At 40.6% G+C, this 19,987-nt stretch overlaps 1 pseudogene across 1 annotated transcript; it reads left to right on the forward strand.

Moving 5' to 3' along the window:
- Nucleotides 1-16,079: 16,079 nt before the first annotated feature.
- Nucleotides 16,080-18,815, forward strand: LOC101007922 (annotated as a pseudogene). The gene has a single exon (XR_004180584.1). The product of XR_004180584.1 is annotated as a riboflavin kinase pseudogene (transcript).
- Nucleotides 18,816-19,987: the final 1,172 nt, after the last annotated feature.

Genomic DNA, 19,987 nt, shown 5'->3' on the forward strand with positions numbered 1-19,987 from the left:
TTACATAGCAGAGATTGCTTCCAGTGAATTGATGTTCCATGCAGAAAAACCAAAAGGGTTAGTAGAAGAACAGATAGAGGCAAATGTCTCAGGACAAACAAGATTAATATGAATTGGGATGAGAGAATGAGTCAGAGAGTAGGAGGGAGGGATTTTCACCACATAGATGCAGGAGGCTGGGAGATAAGTTGAAGGAACATGTTAAGTTGGAGGAACAGGTTAAAAATGTAAGGGCACAATATCAAAAAGGCTGAAATTCCTCATTGGAGTTGATAAGGAATAATGGAAAGCCATAACAGACTAAGGGTTGAAGAATCAGTATTGTCCCAGTCAATGGTCTGAGCACTCTCTGTTGCTTTTGTTGAACATCTGAAAATGCGGAACTCATTTTACACACTTGGTTACCTCCCACCCTCTTCTGCTGTTCTTCAAGCTTCTGCTAAACCAGACCCAGCAGCTGGGATGTTATATAACATAACTTCTATTTATGTTTTCAAATATATTCCATTTAGGCCAAAACCATTCAAGCTACGGTTAAAGTGGTACAGATGAAAGAATGTTGAATTAGGAGTCAAAAGACAAAGGTTCTAATCCCGATTTTGCTACTAAATTGTCACTGACCTTTTTGAGCTTTGATTTTTTCCTTCACCAGATAGGAGATAATAGCTGTCTGCCCTGTTTACTTCACTCATTTGGGTTGAGACTCAAATGGGATAATGGATGTGAATGTATATTGAAACTATAAAGTGTTATTCAAATGTAAGAGATTATTATTTCTATTGCTTCAAGGTCCTGGTGGTTTTCCTATATGCAGAGGACATACATCCTAGAGTAGACTATAGCAGCTAAGGATGTCGTGCCAGGAATTTAATTAGCTCCCTGTTTCCATGCTAGATCAGATACTATATTTCTTTAAGTAGACATACCAACCAGACAGTTCAAGTTTATTCACTATCTTTCACATTATCAACCTTCCTATCCTTCTTTCAGCCCAGACTGCTAGACATATGCACATTCACTAGCAAACTTTCACATATGAGCTTCCAAGAAAACATATACAATTCAATAAGAACTACTGATTTTCAGCTGGGTGCGGTGGCTCACACCTGTAATCCCAGCACTTTGAGAGGCTGAGGCGGGTGGATCACCTGAGATTGGGAGTTCAAGACCAGCCTGGCCAACATGGTGAAACCCCATCTCTACTGAAGATACAAAAATTAGCTGGGCATGGTGGCAGGTGCTGGTAATCCCAGCTACTTGGGAAGCTGAGGCAGGAGAATCACTTGAACCCGGGAGGCAGGGGTTGCAGTGAGCCAAGACCACGCCATTGCACTCCAGCCTGGGCCACAAGGGCAAAATTCCGTCTCAAAAAACAAACAAACAAAACAAAAACAAAAACAAAACAAACAAACAAAAAAACCCTACTGCTTTTCTAGGCTAAAGAGAACTGCTATTGATTTGTACTTTCATTGTGTTTAGGATACTGAGGCAAGATGGTCACTCACTTCTTGCTTGTAACTTGGATTGAGGGGGAAGGGAATTAACATTTTTGAGACTGTATTCTGTGCCAGGTAGTGTAAGGCACTTGACATCTGTTACCTCCTGCAATGCTCACAATGATTCAGTGAGGTAAGGGTTATTATTTCCAACTTTACAGACAAGGAGACTACAGCTCAGAGATGTTAAAAGTAACTTGTCCAAATTCATAAAACTAATAAAAAAATTCAGGCTGGGATTCAATCCCAAATCCACCTGACTCCAAAGCTGATACTCTTCCCACTTCTCTCCTACTTTTAGGCAGGGCCACAGTATTACAAATAGGACACATCCTAGAACTTACCACTTCATAATTCTAGGTGCACTTGAAAGCACATACTGGCATATATGGGTGGCAAGCACCTTGACCACCAAATAGTAGAGACCCCTTTCAGGCATCCCTGAAAGGGGTACAAGTGATTATGCTACCTTTGCACGGTCAGGGTACCGCGGCCGTTAAACGTATGTCACTGGGCAGGCAGTGCCTCTTTTAAACCCTGAAGTTGCTTCGGAATCTAAAGCAACCCTGGGCCTAAACAATGAGAGCTGTCTGTTTTATATCTAGTAGCAAGCTCTATCTGTCTCACAAAAGAAAGGCAAGGTATTTATTTGCTTGGTAGAGGCAAAGTGACAATTTCAAGGTGAGATTCTGTCAGTGATAAAAGGATGCCTCATACAGGGCGATAACCAGTCAAACTCGGAGCTACCATATTGGCCCCTCCTTAGATCCAATCTTAAATTCAATCTCACAGGAGTCAGTGGATTTAGTAGGTACCTACTTGGTATAATTTGAGGAGGACTGAAATGCTATCACTAATAAAAATGACTTCCCCCACTGGCCCCACCATGGTGCCTGCAATTCCCTATTAATCATTTCCTTCAGGTTAAAGCATCTGTCAAAATGAAAGTGCTATCTTCAGTTACTATAACTTATACTCATTAGTTCGTCTCTTTCATTCTAATCACCAGACAGGCATGGGATAAAAGGCAAATGATTTTGAAGGGGAAGGCAAAGAAGGAAAGATTCAATGTGTTGTATGATGCACAGCTAGAGTCCAACAAGGCTAAGACATTTTAAAACCCCAAGAACGATGGCTGGGCATGGTGGCTCACGCCTGTAATCCCAGCACTTTGGGAGGCCGAGGTGAGCAGATCACGAGGTTAGTAGTTCGAGACCAGCCTGGCCAACATAGTGAAATCCCGTCTGTATTAAAAATACAAAAAGTAGCTGGGCATGGTGGTGCACACCTGTAGTCCCAGTTACTCGGGAGGCTGAGGCAGGAGAATAGCTTGAACCCGGGAGGTGGAGGTTGTGGTGAGCCAAGATTGCACCACTGCACTCCATCCTGGGCAACAGAGCGAGACTCCATCTAAAAAAAAAAAAAAAAAAAGCAAAAACAAACAAACAAATAAAACAAGAATGAAAGAGACAGATAATGGTACAAACCCTAAATGCCCATAAATAATTTAGGATAGAAATAATACTAACCTATAAAATAAGCACGAGAGAATTTTAACAAAATCTGAACTTTTTCGTAATTACAACTGCAATTCTTTCTTATTGTCATACAGTTCACTTTTTAAAAGTGCACAATTCAGCCAGGTGTGGTATAGTTTGAGCACCTTGGGAAGCTAAGGCAGGAGGATTGCTTGAGCCTGGGAGTTCAAGACCAGCCTGGGTAGCACAGTGAGACTTTGTCTCTACTGAAAAATATTTAAAAGTTAGCCAGGTATGGTGGCTCATGCCTTTAGTCCCAGTTACTCGGGAGGCTGCGTGAGGAGGACCATTTGGGTTCAGGAGTTCCAGGTTGCAGTGAGCTGTGATTGCACCACTGCACTCCAGCCTGGGCGATAGAGTGAAACTCTGTCTCAAACTAAAAACTCCACACTCATTATCAGTTGCCCCTCATTTCCCCCCCAGTCCCTTCTCAGGTCTAGGCAGCCACTAATCTACTTTCTGTCTCTATAGAGTTTCCTATTCTGGCCATCCTACACAAATGACATCAAACAACATGTGGTCTTTTGTGTCTAGATTCTTTCACGTAGCATATTATCATCAAGCTTCACTATATCATTCCTATGTATGGCTGAATAATATTCCATTGTATAAATATACCACATTTTATTTATCCATCCACCAATTGATGGACATTTGGGTGTTTCCACCCTTTGGCTATTATGAATATTATTGCTATGAACATTTGTGTACAAGTTTATTGTATGAATATATGTTTTCAATTCTTTTAAGTACATACCTAGGAATGGAACTGCTGTGTTATATGGTAACTCTATATTTAACTTTTTGAGGAACTGCCAGACTGTTCATCAAAGTGGCATCTCCACCAGCAATGTACAAGGGTTCCCATTTCTGCATATTCTTGCCAATACTTGTCTTTTTTAGTATAGCCATCCCAGAGGGTATAAAGTAGTATCTCACTGTGTTACCACACAACTGATCCTTTTTAAAAAATATATCCAATACTCAAATCTTTAAAAAAAAATCTTTAATGCCTCTATTTAGCTGGTTTCCTAAGCATGTGCTTAACCTACCTATTATTAGGCCATCGAGGACTGGTATCAGTCAAATTAATTAGGTTCCTGGGGTTGGAAAGCAGATAAGGGAGGGCCTGCTCGGCATAAAACATTTCCGACACCAAAGCAAGATTCAAAAATGACTAAGTCACAATCTCTGTCTAATAGGGGAGGCAGACACCTACTCAAACAACTATTAAACAAAGTAGAATGAGAAAAGTGCTATAATAAGGCAGTGGAAGTGCAGAGGGGTGTTAAGGCAAACTAGATGCAATTCTTCCAAAGTACAGTACTAAGCAGCCTCAAACATCACCAAAGCAGCCTAGATCCTTTCCCCTATGCAGCTACCCCATTAAGCCAGAGTCTTCTTGGAAACAGCTATAAGAGCAGGGAATAAGGCTCTTGGAGATACACTGTGCTGGAACTGAGAGGTATATTTGTCATTTTCTCATTTCAATGACTATTCATACTTACTACCCACTGGGTAACCTTTCAGGCCTAGCCTCATTATTTTTAGTCTTATATCAATTTGTAAGACTGTACTGAAGAATAGCTGTAAAGTGCTTTGTAATTCTATGGTGTGTTATAAATAATAATCTCTCATTGCAACCACCTTACCAATAATAAGCAAATCCTGCTCCAGCAGTTCCACATTGTCCCCTCTCCAATCTACTATTTTACCTGAATCATTCCCATTACACTTCTTTGTATCAGAACACTCCAACTTCTGCAGATAATGGTTACAATCAGCTAAATCTTCGGAGAGCCTTTGTAGTCTTAGAACCAGTTTGATTCAGTATTTTGCTTCAGAAATAGAAAGCAAGCCAGGGAGATTGCTCCCACTTCATAAATGGAGACAGTGAGGTACACAGAGATTAAATGACCCAATAATTAAAAAGGAAATATTACCAGACTGAAGTTCTGTGTGTCGTCCCCATCTTACTCTCATTCTACCCACAAGAAAACTGTAGCTATTAAGGTTGTAGGTTTGGGGTGCCTACTCCCCAGGTCCCAAGCCTTTCTCCTAAGAGTAGCTAAGAGTAAGCAGACTGCCAGAGCACAGCTAACTCATATTCAACAGACCAGAGAAGGCAATTTCACTTTTGAACTGTTCTCTACTTTCCTGAAGTGGGACTCAATTGTGCTTGAAAATGCAAGCACAATCTAATTGCCCTCAACCATCTGTCTAAACTTCCTCAGAGCAATGGGCCAAAAACACGTGACCCTGCTTAAGGGAGGCCTTGGGGAAGCCCTTTGGAAATTAGAGCCCTCTAATCATTTATTTATTCAAATATTTATTGAGTACATACTCATTTTAATATTTCAGAGTGGTACTAGCATAGTGGTTACCAGCATGGGATCTGAAGGCTGACTGCCTGGGCTCAAATCCTGATGCTACTATCTGCTTATTGATTTTAGTTTCCCTCTTGGTAAAATGAAAAGACTAAAATTGCCAGAGGGTAGGTATGAGGATGAAATGAGATGCATATATGAAGTGCCTAGCACATTGCCTGGCACATGGTAAGTATTAAATAAATGTTAGCTAGTATTGTTATTCATGCTGAATCAGAGCAAACCTGTCAGGGATCAATGAACAAATACATAATAGATAATGGAGTACAATTTTAGGGACGTTCCACCAGTTTCATGGGCCCATTGCTGAAAGCGTTCTGGGGAAGAAAAATGTGCTAAGAAGAGCAGTAGAGAAAGTGTTGTGATTCAAGGAGGTAAAGTAGAAATTACACTTGGATGCCAGAGAATGACTTGTTGCATTACTGAAGTTTCAGAAGAATATAAATGCTAAAGAGGACATTATTGCATATCAATGCATTCCATTCTAGGGGAAAAGATTCCTGCTAACAAGCCCAGTCCTTAGCACCAATGTTTTCCATCACACTATAAAGCACAGAATTAAGGCAGTGATTCTTAGGTGCAAAGCCCAGAACCTAACAAATTATCCCCAATTTCTCCCAGCAACACTTTCTGGAATTAGTTCTGTGAGTTGGGGTACCTCAACTGACCCCAAGAAAAGGAAATAGTGGCCGGGCACAGTGGCTCACGCCTATAATCTCAGCACTTTGGGAGGCTGAGGCAGGTGGATCACCTGAGGTCAGAAGTTCAAGACCAGCCTGGCCAACATGGTGAAACCCCATCTCTACTAAAAGTACAAAAAATTAGCCGGACGTGGTGGTGCGCGCCTGTGATCCCAGCTACTCGGGAGGCTTAGGCAGGAGAATCGCTTGAACCTGGGAGGCAGAGGTGGAGGTTGCAGTGAGCTGAGATCGTGCCACTGCACTCCAGCCTGGGTGACAGAGCAAGACTTCGTCTCAAAAAAAAAAAAAAAAAAAAAAGAAAGAAAGAAAGAAAAGAGAAAAAGGAAATGGTGTCAGAGAGAAAAGCCTATTGATGAGCCTATTGAGAGGATTAATTTAGGACTACCTTGAGGGGCTTGGGGGCCTCCTGCTGGGGCAAGGCTCAAAAGAAATGTAGGGAGGGTGGGGAGTGACAGTGAGAACTCTGTTTTGACCATACTAATGACTGTCAAGCAGGGATCTTTAACCTCATTCCTGACTTTCATGTTTATTATTTGGCACAGCAGTGCCAAATATTGTAAGGGATACAAAAGAAGCTACAAATAAGCTTCCAAACTGTGATTAAATTGAAGTGGGAAAAATATTCTGCATTTTCTGTCCATAATTTAATTCCAGATTGCAGAATACAAGGTAACAGCTGCACTAATTGCTTTTATTTTACATACAGCACTTAGATTTAGGGCCTCTTGAACTCAATTCACAAACTGACATAAAACCATGTGTGAGTACTTCTGTTTGTTATAGCATTGCAGCCAGAACTGTATAAAATGCTATGTTTATATTCTTTGTTGCACTGGTCTCTCATTGGACTGGTATTCCACAGTCTTTAAACAATAACTAACCCACTGAAATATTTCTGGTCTTTCCAGGGATCCCAAGGACATAGACACAGTGGATTAACACCATCAGCCATTCCTGTATCAGCTCTACTGTTTTGTCTCAAGTCCCTTTGCCATTTCAAGGTCCTGTTTTTGTTTTCTGCTCTCAATGGGCTGAACCTCAGAAACAGTGGGCTGGTGAACAACCATTTGTGAACAATCTAATTGTGAGAGAAGCAGGACAATGGCAGACTGAGCAGAATGAACCCTAAGCATCAACAAGCTATGAACCCATGCATCGGTACACTCTACAGATTCCTCAGAGTTCCACACACCTCCCACTTAGGGTAAGAAGGCTCACAATGAGGGGGAGGTATGAGGCAGAGGCAAGTATTTTTCTATGATTATTTTTCTTTTCTGCAAGACATGCTCAAAGAGTTCTCCTTTGATAGTGTGGGATGGGTTAGGTGTAGTTCGTCTTGAAAGCAAAGAGACAGCCTCTTTCACCCATGTGAATCTGATTATACTTCCTGACTCCCACAGAGATGAGCCAAGCACCCACGCTGTCTAGTCTTTTCTTCTGTCCAAGCTAGCCAAAAGATCTCCTCTTATTGAAAGCTTGCAGCTACTGCTATTACTATTACTACTGCTTTTTATCACTGTTTCCTGCTCTTGGAAAAGCTCAGTCTGATAGCGCAGGAACTGAGAAATTAATTCTGACCTCAAAAGGGGATAGCGTCTGTGAGACTTGCGAGAGGGGCTGATATTTAAACCAGTCACTAGGCAGAGAAGAGCATTCCAGGCTGAGCAAACAGCATGAGCAAGTGTGCAGAGATATGCAAGGGCATTGTTCTCATATTCAAGTTCAGGAAAGTGAATAATCTAGTGGGCGACAGGGAGGGCCATCAGAGCAGTGAGAGTGATGCCAAAGAAACTGGAACAAGGTAGAGTGGGGCAGATTTGTGAAGCACATTGAATGCCATTAGCAATGAGGCATTCTAAGCAGATGAAACACAATCCAATTCACTCTGGCAGGAGTATGGAAGTTTGATTGGCAGAGATAAGGAGACCATTTAGGAGGCTCTAGCAAGGGTCTAGATAAGAAATCAGAACCACATCTAGGGTAGTGGTACTAAAAGGTGGCAGGTTTGAAAAACACTAAGAAATAGTAGTATGTTGCTAAAAAAAACCCAAAAAAACAAAACAAACAAACAAAAAAACTAGCTCTCTGGAAAAGCCAGGAAAAGAGACTTCACTAAGAACAAAATTGGCCAGCACCCTAATTTTGGACTTTTCAGCCTCCAGAACTGTGTGGAAATAAATTTTGTTGCTTAAGCCACCCAGTCTGTGGTATTTTGTTATGGCAGCCTAAGCACACTAATACACATAGTATAAGATCATTAAATACTTGTTGAATGAATATTCAAGTGTTAGGACTGATCCTAACATTTGTATTGGAATTAGTATTTTTTAGAGATAAGATCTATTAAGACATAATGAGAAAATAGAATTAAGAAGAGGCACCACGTGACAGATCTTTGGTGATGGATTTTTCTCTGATGTAAGCTTTGCTCTGTGAGGCTAGTGAGGGGTTTCTTGCCAGGGTTTACAACAGTATCACTAGCCAACATATCTTTCCCTGAGGATCATCATATTCTTCCTCCTCCATTCTTGATTTACTTATGACATTAGAAATGCAATGGGAGGGCCAAGCATGGTAGCTCACACCTGTAATCCCAGCACTTTGGGAGGCCGAGGCAGGCGGATCACTTGAGGTCAGGAGTTCGAGACCAGCCTGGCCAATATGGTGAGACCACATCTCTACTAAAAATACAAAAATTAGCTGGGCGTGGTGGTGCACGCCTGTAGGCCCAGCTACTCAGGAGGCTGAGGCAGGAGAATCGCTTGAACCTGGAAGATGGAGGTTGCAGTGAGCCGAGATTGAGCTACTGCACTCCAGCCTGGGTGACAAAGCAAGACTCTGTCTCAAAAAAAAAGGGGGAAAAGAAAAGAAATGCAATGGGAAGCTGGGCGCAGTGGTTCACAACTGTAATTCTAGCACTTTGGGAAGCTGAGGTGGGGGAAACACTTGAGACCAGGAGTTCAAGATCAGCCTGGCCAACATGGTGAAACCCCATCTTTATAAATAAATAAATAAATAAATAAATAAATAAAATTAGCTGGGCATGGTGGCAGGCACCTGTAATCTCAGCCACTCGGGAGGCTGAGTCAAGAGAATCACTTGAACCTGGGAGGCGGAAGTTGCAGTGAGCCAAGATCACGCCACTGAAGTCCATCCTGGGCAACAGAGCGAGACTCCATCTCAATTAAAAAAAAAAAAAAGAAATGCAATGAGAGAGTTAGAAAGGTATTTATTAACTAAACAAATATGTATTGAGTATCTACTGTGCTATACAATATGCCAATTATCTTATCTATTTTTTACCACAAGGCTTAGAGGCACTTCATATTACTCCCATTTTCGAATAAATAAATTGAGACTGGTAGAGGCTAAGTAATTTGCTCAAGGTCATCTTATAAGTGGTATCCCAACTTTAAACTCATGTCTTTTTAAAAAATGATCTTTTCCCCTTCCTTACTCCTACCAACCAGCAGGGGGCGTTCTCTACTCAATAGATCTCTTGGCTTCTGCTTATTTCCACACGAGGGGGTACCGTGCTGATTGCTCTACACGCATTCTCTTAATTCATTCTCATGACAACCCTAGGCATCTAGCGTAGTTTCTGGCAAATAGTAAGTATTCAATAAATACTTTCTAAAAGATCATCCGTGTAACAATAATAGTAACTAACATTTATTTTGTCTTCTGTGGGTCAGCATCCATTCTAAACATTTCACATGCATTAACTTAAATTTCAACACAAGGAGCTAGTGACCATTATTATCAATTTTAGAGATGTTTATCGATTATAACTTTTTAGTGCTTTTGGCTCTAATGGGTGTCAGCTGCTGGCAGCAGTTGTAGTGATAGCAATAGTATTTTCAGTCCTTTCAGTATTTCAAGGTGGTAATACTTGGGCAGACCCAGACTGATTGTGATAATGTCTCTAACAGTGCAACAAAAGTTACAAGCTTGTGGGCTCTACCTCAGGACTATTAGTTTCTGATTTTTGGGTATCACTCTTCTTCCTTTTGTCCCACTCCCTTTCTCCCTTTTACTATGCCATGTATCCAAAATCTTTGTAACTAATTTTATTTCAATAGTTTTTGGTTACATGGATGAGTTATTTAATGGTGAATTCTGGGATTTCAGTGCACCCATCACCCAAGCAGTATATGCACTGTACCCAATACGTAACCAATTATTTTAAGAGTTGGGGTCTCCCTCTATCACCCAGGCTGGAGTGCAGTGGCATGATCACAGCTCACTGCAGCCTCAAACCCCTGGGCTCAAGCTATCCTCCCACCTCAGCCTCCCAAGTAACTGGGACTACAGGCATGCACCACCACTCCTGGATAATTTTTAAAAATGTTTTTGTACAGACAAGGTCTCGCTATGTTGCCTAGGCTAGTGTCAAACTCCTGGCCTTAGGCAATCCTTCAGCCCCTGTCCCAAAACGCTGGGATTACAGGTAAACCATCGTGCCCAGCCAGTAACTAATTTTTTTTTTTTTTTTTTGAAACAGTGTCTCACTTTGTCTCCCGGGCTGGAGTGCAGTGGCGCAATCTTGGCTCACTGTAACCTCCGCCTCCCAGGTTCAAGCGATTCTCCTGCCCCAGCCTCCCGAGTAGCTGGAATTACAGGTGCATGCCACCACGCCCAGCAAGTTTTTGTATTTTTAGTAGAGATGGGGTTTCACCATGTTGGTCAGGCTGGTCTTGAACTCCTGATCTCAGGTGATCTGCCTGCCTCAGCCTCCCAGAATGCTGGGATTACAGTCGTGAGCCACTGCGCCCGGCCAACTAATTCTTTTTATTAAATTCCCTTTTTGAAACACCAAGAGTAATTTCTCTTTACCTAGCTGGACTTTGAATAAGACCTAAAAGAACTTAAAGATGAAACTACTGATTCTCTATTGACAATCTCTGAGAAACAGTGATGATTACAAGAATAGCAACAGAGGGTTGAAAACAACAAAGCACTGTACTTTTTTAAAGCTTTGGGTTTTTTTGGGGTTTTTTGTTTGTTTGTTTGTTTGTTTTTGGAGACAGAGTCTCACTCTTGTCACTCAGGCTGGAGTGCAGTGGCATGATCTTGGCTCACTGCAACCTCCACTTCCCAGGTTCAAGCGATTCTTGTGCCTCAGCTTCCTGAGTAGCTGGGATTACACACATGTGCCACACACCGGGATAATTTTTTGTATTTTTAGTAGAGACGAGGTCTCACTATGTTTGCCAGGCTGGTCTCGAACTCCTGAGCTCAAGTGACCCCCCCCCGCCTCCGCCTCCCAAAGTGCTGGGATTACAGATGTGAGCCACTATGCCCGGCCTTTAAACCTTTTATATTGTAAAGAATAACACATACAGAAAAGTGAGCACACAAATATGTAACTCAACGGTTTACCAGGAATCAAACAGCCATGTAACCAGCACCCAGGTCATGAAAAAGAACATCTCCAGCAGCCCAGAATTCCCCTGCCAACCAGTAAGGCCTTTCTCTTCCACCTAAATAATCATTAACCTGACTTTTAGGAGAATCATGCCCTTTTTTTTATAATAGCTTTTCCACCTACACATGCATCCCTGAACATTAGTGGCTTAGTTTCACTGGTTTTTTTGTTTTGTTTTGTTTTTTAATTTGAGACACGGTCTTGCTCTGTTGCCCAGGCATGAACCAATATGCCCTGACTTAGTTTTGCTGTTTTTTGAACTTTTACATATATGTAATCAAGATCTATTATTCTGTGTCTGGCTTCTTTCACTCAACATTATATTGCTGAGATCCACCCATTCCTATACAAGAAACTATTCATACATTTTATTGCCGTATAATATTTCATTGTTTGAACAAACATGGCTACTCAACAAGGTCTGATCTGAGACCATATTTTAAAAGTAGATAACATCAGGCACAATACCAATTAGGTGGCTTGTTGAGGATGACCAAGATACTAAAGATCTAGTTGCTTACACTAGAAAGAGAAGGCTTGGGGCAAAGAAGAAAAGAAGTCACAGCTATCTTACAATTTTTAAAGAGCTATTATGTAGAAGAGGAATTGAAACTATTCTCTGCACTTTTAGAGGGCAGAATTAGAACCAATAGGGAGATAGCATAAATAGGTATATTTCGGCCATCTTGTTTACTATATTCTTGTCCTTACCATCCCATAAAGTTGGAGATAACTCTGGTCAGATAGGCATGCTGTAGCAGCCCTAAATATAGATAAACTAAAATGATCTGCATGACTAGCTGCCTGAGCCAAAGTTTCCAAACACAATAAAACGATACTAGAAATAATCCTTAGCATTCTCTGCATGCTTTCCTTCGAGAGAAACTTTTCAGTTGGAGCAAGCAGAGGCAAATCGGTAGGCTAGGAACTGTAGTAGATACTGACTAGTGTCAAGAGAACTAAAAATGTGGAGACCTCTGAATTGAAAAATTAGGATGCCATTTGAGTTTCACACTAATCTTAAAAATCATTCCCTATACCAGATCATGTTGTGAATATTTCTAACAAAAAGGTGACCTTGAATATATAAAGTCTGAGGAAAAAAGAGCAGAAATTTCTTAGAGCTTATGTGTGTGTGTGCACACGTATGTGCGCATGTGCATGCTTTTTGCCTTAGGGAGTTATAAAGTTCAAACCAGATAAAGTAAATATAAACACTTTATAAACTCTTAGGTGCATTAAACTGGAAGATTAACTTAAAGAAAAAACAAAGTTTCAAAGAACTCTCAGAAGAATCAGCCTAAAGTTCGAAACCAGGGTTTAGGCTGAATGATTTTTCAGAAATGAAGTTCCTCAAAATTTCCTAATGAAATTCTTGGACAGAATTAAAGACATAAGAAGAATCCACCTCCAGAGAGGGAGTTAATTTTATGCATAATGAATAAACGCTAAAGGGTATACCATTATACTGAGAGCCTCAGGTCAAAATTTTGCTAACAAAATAGCCTCTTCTAGTCTACCACCTCTTTAAATACACTGGAAGAGGTTTTCCTTTTATAGGCCCATCAAAGCACTAAATGGGTTGCCTGAGTGGTAATTGCAGAAATGGCTGATAACCAAAGTGGGTTTTGCTAACATTTCTTCCCCTAATCTAAGTGTACTGAAGAAAAAGGTATGGAACCTAGTGTTAATAGTGAATGGTAGGATAAAAAAGCTCTCCTAGAGCTTTCAAATTCATGTTAAGATTTGGTGGTGAATGGCCGGGCGCTGTGGCTCACGCCTGTAATCCCAGTACTTTGGGAGGCCGAGGAGGGCGGATGGGGAGGGTAAGGGCCATACTGGCTAAAGCGAACCCGTGTCTACTAAAAAAATACAAAAAATTAGCCCGGGTGTGAGTGGCCGAGAGCCTGTAGTCCCAGCTACTGGTGGCCAAGGCAGGAGAATAGATGAATGTGGGAGGCCCAGAGCTTGCAGTGAAGCGGAGATGGCGCCCACTGCACTCAGCCTGGGTGGCCGTCTCAAAAAAAAAGGCAGGCAGTGACTCCATACTGTAATTCCAGCACTTTGGGAGGCAGTGAGGTGGATCTGAGGTGGGGAGATTGAACCATCTGGCTAACACAGTGGAAACCCTCTCTACTAAAAATAAAATTAGCCAGGTATTGGTGGTGGGGCGCCTGTAGTCGCTGCTGGGAGGTTAAGAGGCAAGAATGCGTGAACCAGAAATTTGGAGAAAACTTGCAGCTAGCGGTCATACTACCTCAGCCTGGGTGACAGAGCAAGACTCGTCTCAAAAAAAAAAAAAAAAGGTTGGTGGTGAATTTGTAGTAGAGTACACTGATTTTAATTATCCCTCTTTCAATTTACTATCAGCCATAATATGATGCTTCATTGTGCTTATGAGCTAGCGGGGAATGAAGACTTAAAAAGGACACAATAGACCATCCTGGCTAACACGGTGAAACCCCGTCTCTACTAAAATACAAAAAAAATTAGCCGGGCGTGGTGGCGGGCGCCTGTAGTCCCAGCTACTCGCGAGGCTGAGGCAGGAGAATGGCGTGAACCCGGGAGGTAGAGCTTGCAGTGAGCGGAGATCGCACCACTGCACTCCAGCCTGGGTGACAGAGCGAGACTCCGTCTCAAAAAAAAAGGACACAATAAGAAAAATTCATGTCTAACAGAAAAACAAAGTAGATGTGGTTGGGTGGGGTTTTTTTCCAAGGTTGGAGAAAACGAAAAGACCGTAAAAAATTTTAAATGTTACTAAATAGCTGCAAAAGACAGAAAATTACAAAATATTGCTTTAATTTTTAAAAATCTAAATAAATAGATTAATATATTATGCTTATTGGTTAGAAAACTCATTATTTTAATGTTAATTTTACCCAAATTGATGTATAGGTTAAACACAATCTCAACAGAAATACCAGCAGACTCTTTTTGTGGAAAACAACAAGATGATTGGCCTGATTTAATCATTCCACATTGTACACATATACCAAAACAACACATTATACCCCATAAATATATACATTATGATTTGTCAATTAAAAATAATATCAATAAAATTTAAATTTATATGGAAAAACAAAGGTCCTAGAAAAGCCAATCTTAAAACAATAACAGCCGGGCGCGGTGGCTCACGCCTGTAATCCCAGCACTTTGGGAGGCCGAGGCAGGTGGATCACGAGGTCAGGAAATCGAGACCATCCTGGCTAACATGGTGAAACCCCATCTCCACCAAAAATACAAAAAATTAGCCGGGCGTGGTGGTGGGTGCCTGTAGTCCCAGCTACGCCGGAGGCTGAGGCACGACAATGGCGTGAACCTGGCGGGCGGAGCTTGCAGTGAGCTGAGATTGTGCCACTGCACTCCAGCCTGGGCGGCAGAGCGAAACTCCTTCTCGGGAAAAAAAAAAAAAAAAAGCTGGAGGGCTTACACGATCAGGTATCAAGACTTGTTATAATGCTACAGTGATTAAGACCATATAGTATTTATGCAATGATAGTCAAATAGATCAATGGAGCACTATATAGAATATAGAAAGAGAACCACCCATATCCAGTCATCAGATGTATGGTGAAGGCACCATTACAATTCAGTGGGAAAGGGTGAGAGCACTTTTTATTAATAGTGATGGGTTAACTGGTTATCTATACAGAAAAGAAATGAACTCTCTCAAACCACACACAAAAATTAATTTGAGATGGATACTAGACCTAAATGATCTAGAACAACAGAGATTGGCAAACATTTTCTATAAAGGGCCAAATAGTAAATATATTAGGCTTTGTGGCTCGTATGGTCTTTGTTACACTGACTTTGATGCTGAAGTGTGAAAGCAACCATAGACAATACATAAATGAATGGATGTAGCTATGATTCAGTAAAACATTATCTGGGCCACATGTGACCTTTGGGTTGTAGTTTGTCGACTCCTGTTCTAGCAAAACACATAGAAGAGTATCTTCTTGATCTTAGGGATAGGCAAGGATTTTTTAAGTAGGGCATCAAAAGTACTAACTAAATAAAAAATGATAAATTGGACTTAATTAAAATTAAGAACTTCTGGTCAAATGATCCCATTAAGAATACGAAAATTCAAGCCATAGACTGGGAGATTTCCGTAATATATATGACTAAGGACTTGTAGTTAGAATATGTAAAGAACTGGGCCAGGTGTGGTGGCTCTTGCCTGCAGCCCCAGCACTTTGGGAAGCTGAGATGGAAGGATCGCTTGAGGCCAGGAGTTCAAGACCAACCTAGGAAACATAGCAAGACCCCCATCTCTACAAAAAAAAAGTAAAAAAAAAAAAAAAAAAAAAAAAAGTAGCCAAGTGTGGTGGCACACGCCTGTAGTCCCAGCTACTCAAGAGGCTGAGGCAGGAAGATCACTTGAGCTCAGGAGTTTGAGGCTGCAGTGAGCTAGGTTTGCGCCATTACACTCCAGGTTGGGCAACAGAGTGATACTTTGTCTCTAAAAAAATAAATAAAAAATATAGAAATCTTACAAAACAATAGAAAGACACAAATTCAGTAATAAAATAGGTAAAATACCTGAACAGGCACTTTACAAAAGAAGACACCCAGGTAGTCTCCGCTGCCCGCCAGCGGAGACGAAGCTCCTGAGTCGCGGGGCAGCTTTTGTTGGGTCGGCGGCGTCAGGTATCCGCCGCGGCATGTGGTCGGAGTCGTCCTGCCCCTGGTGCGCCCCAGCGGCAGGCAGAGCTCACGCTCCTGCCCCCCCGGTTGGTCCGGGGTCTGGGCACCGCGTCGACGGCGGCTCCGCAGGACGCTCAGACCCGGCCGCAGCCCATTCCCTGAGCGGACTGCATTATGAGGCATCTGCCTTCCTTCTACCCGGGCCAAGCGATGCGGGGCTTCGGCCGCGGCTCCAAGCAGCTGGGCATGCCCACAGCTAATTTTCCTGAGCAAGTGATAGATAATCTTCCAGCTGACATATCCACTGGCATTTACTATGGTTGGGCCAGTGTTGGAAGTGGAGATGTCCATAAGATGGTGGTGGGCATAGGATGGAACCCATATTACAAGAATACCAAGAAGTCTATGGAAATACATATCATGCATACCTTCAAAGAGGACTTCTATGGGGAAATCCTCAATGTTGCCATTGTTGACTACCTGAGACCAGAAAAGAACTTTGATTCTTTAGAGTCACTTATTTCAGCAATTCAAGGTGATACTGAAGAAGCTAAGAAATGACTAGATTTACCAGAACACTTGAAAATCAAAGAAGACAATTTCTTCCAGGTTTCTAAAAGCAAAATAATGAATGGCCACTGATGAAAAATCGTATTATTTATTCATTCACTGTTTTCTAGTGTTTCTGTGTTTATTACTGTCCAGCCTCATCTTGGTTATATACTAAAAATCAAACACTTTGCTACAGTTGTGAATTAGTTTAAAAAGTATAATGTAGTTACCATACCATGCTTCAACTGTTAAATTAAGCCCATTATGTCATAGCACTAAAAAGATTCAGTTAAAAATCAAGATTTAAAATATATATATTGATTAAAATGTACCACTAGAAAGGTATTACATGTGTATAAGTATGGGTAAAAAGGCAAGTCACTAGTTTGAGATAAAAACTAAAATTATCATGGTAAAATACCAGCATGTATGTTCTTGTATAGTGTGTACTTCTAAACAGAGGCTTATAAAAGTAAATGCATTAAGGCCAAGTGTAGTGGCTCACACTTGTAATCCCAGCACTTTGGGAGGCCGAGGTGGGAGGATTGCTTGAGCTGATGAGTTCAAGACCAGTCTGGGCAACATAGCAAGACCCCATTTCTATAAATTTAAAAAAAAAAGGAAATACATTAAATAGAAGGTTGATAGTTTATCATAAACCTGAGGGGAAGAAACTCAGGCTTCGTATTTTTGATATTTTGTGCATTAATACATTACAAATATGAAGATGTTTGTAAAATTTTGTTGTAGTCATTTTCTTTGCAGTCACATCATTGTACCACCTTCATTATTGTATAGAGGTGCTTCAGTTCTGAGTCCTCTGGACTTCCCTTGCCTATCTGCTTTTTGTTGTTATTGAAGACAGCAAAATAAGCATTTTCAAATCTATATGTCTCCTTTTTGTTGGATAATGTTTCTTCTTTTTAAAGGTAAATATTCTTGTTATTCAACATTTTTCTTTGGTTCTTTTTTCCTTTTTGAGGAAAAACAAAACAACAGACTTCATCCTTAGGTTTTCTCAAGACTTAAGTGAACACATTTACACGTATCAATTGCTTAAAGAACACAAAATGTTTCTCCTCCCAGCAAAACTATTTAAGAGCCAATTAAACTATGAAATAGTTAGAGAATTATTTTTAATATTTAAGGTCTTGGAAATTAATTATATTCCAAGGCAAATCTAAACGGGTGTAGTTGTATATGCACAATGTAATTTAATGCTAGTCTAAAGAGTACTTACAGCTTGAGGGAAAAGCATAAAGTTTTAGTTAAACAGCCTTCATACTGTGGATTTTTCCTCCTACTAACTCATATGTAGGAAATTAAGATTACAGATTGCTAGATCACACCACTGCACTCCAGCCTGGGCGACAGAGCAAGACTCCATCTCAAAAAAAAAAAAAAAAAAATTACAGATTGCTTTGGGCCCCCTCAAACAGTACACTGCATCATTGTTCACTGTAGCAACAGATTTGGTGGTGATGGGGGGATAGAGGTAGAAGCAGATAGAAGGTAATTTTAAAGTTAATTTATTATGAATCACTTTCCCCTAATCTGCATAAATGAATTAGAACTGATTTTAATAAAAATGCTTTGTTTTGTATAAAAAGTATTCAGAAAAACATCTAAAGCTGTTGGAGAAGAGGGACTGATATAAATACAGTTGGATTTTGTTTTGCTTACTTTTTAGAAATCTTATACTTGAAAGAAGCCTCAATTATCAGTGGCTTTACGAAGTAAAGTTAAAAACAAACATGGGAAATATAAAAATATTTGTGTTTTGTCTGGCTAGCTTGCTGTTAAATGCTCTCTTTAGGTGTGTGAATATGTTATTTTCCCTTTACATCTTGTGAAATAGCCATTGCTTTTGAGAATCAAATAGTGTGTTGTTTAGGGGTTGTGTCTATATTTTTCAAAAACTTTTATATTATGTATTATAAGAAGTTACAGTAGTACCATTTTGATTAGTTTGAATGTTTTCAGACCTTGAAATAAATTTTGACTAAGTGATAAAAAAAAAAAAAAAAAAGATATCCATATGGTCAATAAGCCTATGAAGAGATGCTCACCATCATTAATCATCAGGAAAATGCAAACTAAAATGACATTGTGATATTACTATACATCCAACATAATGGTTAAATTAGACAGACAAAATCAAGTGCCGATGAAGATATAGAGCTATTGAGACTGTCAAACATTGCTGGTGGTGATGTAAATAAACATATAATCACTTTGGCAGTTTTTACAAAAGCCAAACATACATCTCATTCTATGACCAAGAAATTCCACTCCTGCATATGAACTCAACCAAAATGAGTGCTTATGTTCTATGAAAGATATGTACAAGACTGTTCATATCCATTTGGTTCATAATTCAAAAACTGGAAACTCAAATGTTTTTATACTCTAGAATGAATAAACCAATTGTAGTAAATTGACACAATGGAATTAGTACATAGCAGCTAAAAAAAAAAAAAGAAACTACTAGAATGTGCAATGACATGGACAAATCTCAAGAAAATAATGTTGGCTGGGTGCGGTGACTCACGCCTGTAATTCCAGCACTTTGGGAGGCCAAGGCAGGCGGATCACCTGAGGTCAGGAGTTCGAGACCAGCCTGCCCAACATGGCGAAACCCCATCTCTACTAAAAATACAAAAAATTAGCCAGGCGTGGTGGTACATGCCTGTAATCCCAGCTACTCGAGAGGCTGAGGCAGGAGAATCGCTTGAACCTGGGAGGCAGAGGTTGCAGTGAGCCAAGATCGCACCACTGCACTCTAGTCTGGGCAACAGTTGAGTGAGACTGTCTCAAAAAAAAAAAAAAAAGAAAATAATGTTGAGCAAAAGTCAAATACGTAAGTACATAGTTTGATTTCATTTAAATGAAGTTTTAAAACAGGCAATAAACCTATGGTGATAGAGGTTAAAACGGTGGTTGACTTCGAGGGTATCAAGTGGGAAGGGGCATGAAGTCTTCTGAGGTACTGGAAATGGTTCTACATCTTGATCTGGGTGGTAGTAGCTAAATGATTGTGTGTGTGTATGTGTGTGAGAGAGAAAGAGATGGGTGTGTGTGAGGGAGACAGAGAGAGAGAGAATTAAGTGAGCTACGCTTGAGATCTGTGAACTTTTACTGTAGAAAAGAAAAAAATATTTATTAGCTAAGCACAGTGGCACATGCCTGTAGTCCCAGTTACTTGGGAGGCTGAGGCAGGAGGATT

This window comes from Papio anubis, chromosome X (assembly GCF_008728515.1).
Source record: "Papio anubis isolate 15944 chromosome X, Panubis1.0, whole genome shotgun sequence".
NCBI lineage: Eukaryota > Metazoa > Chordata > Mammalia > Primates > Cercopithecidae > Papio > Papio anubis.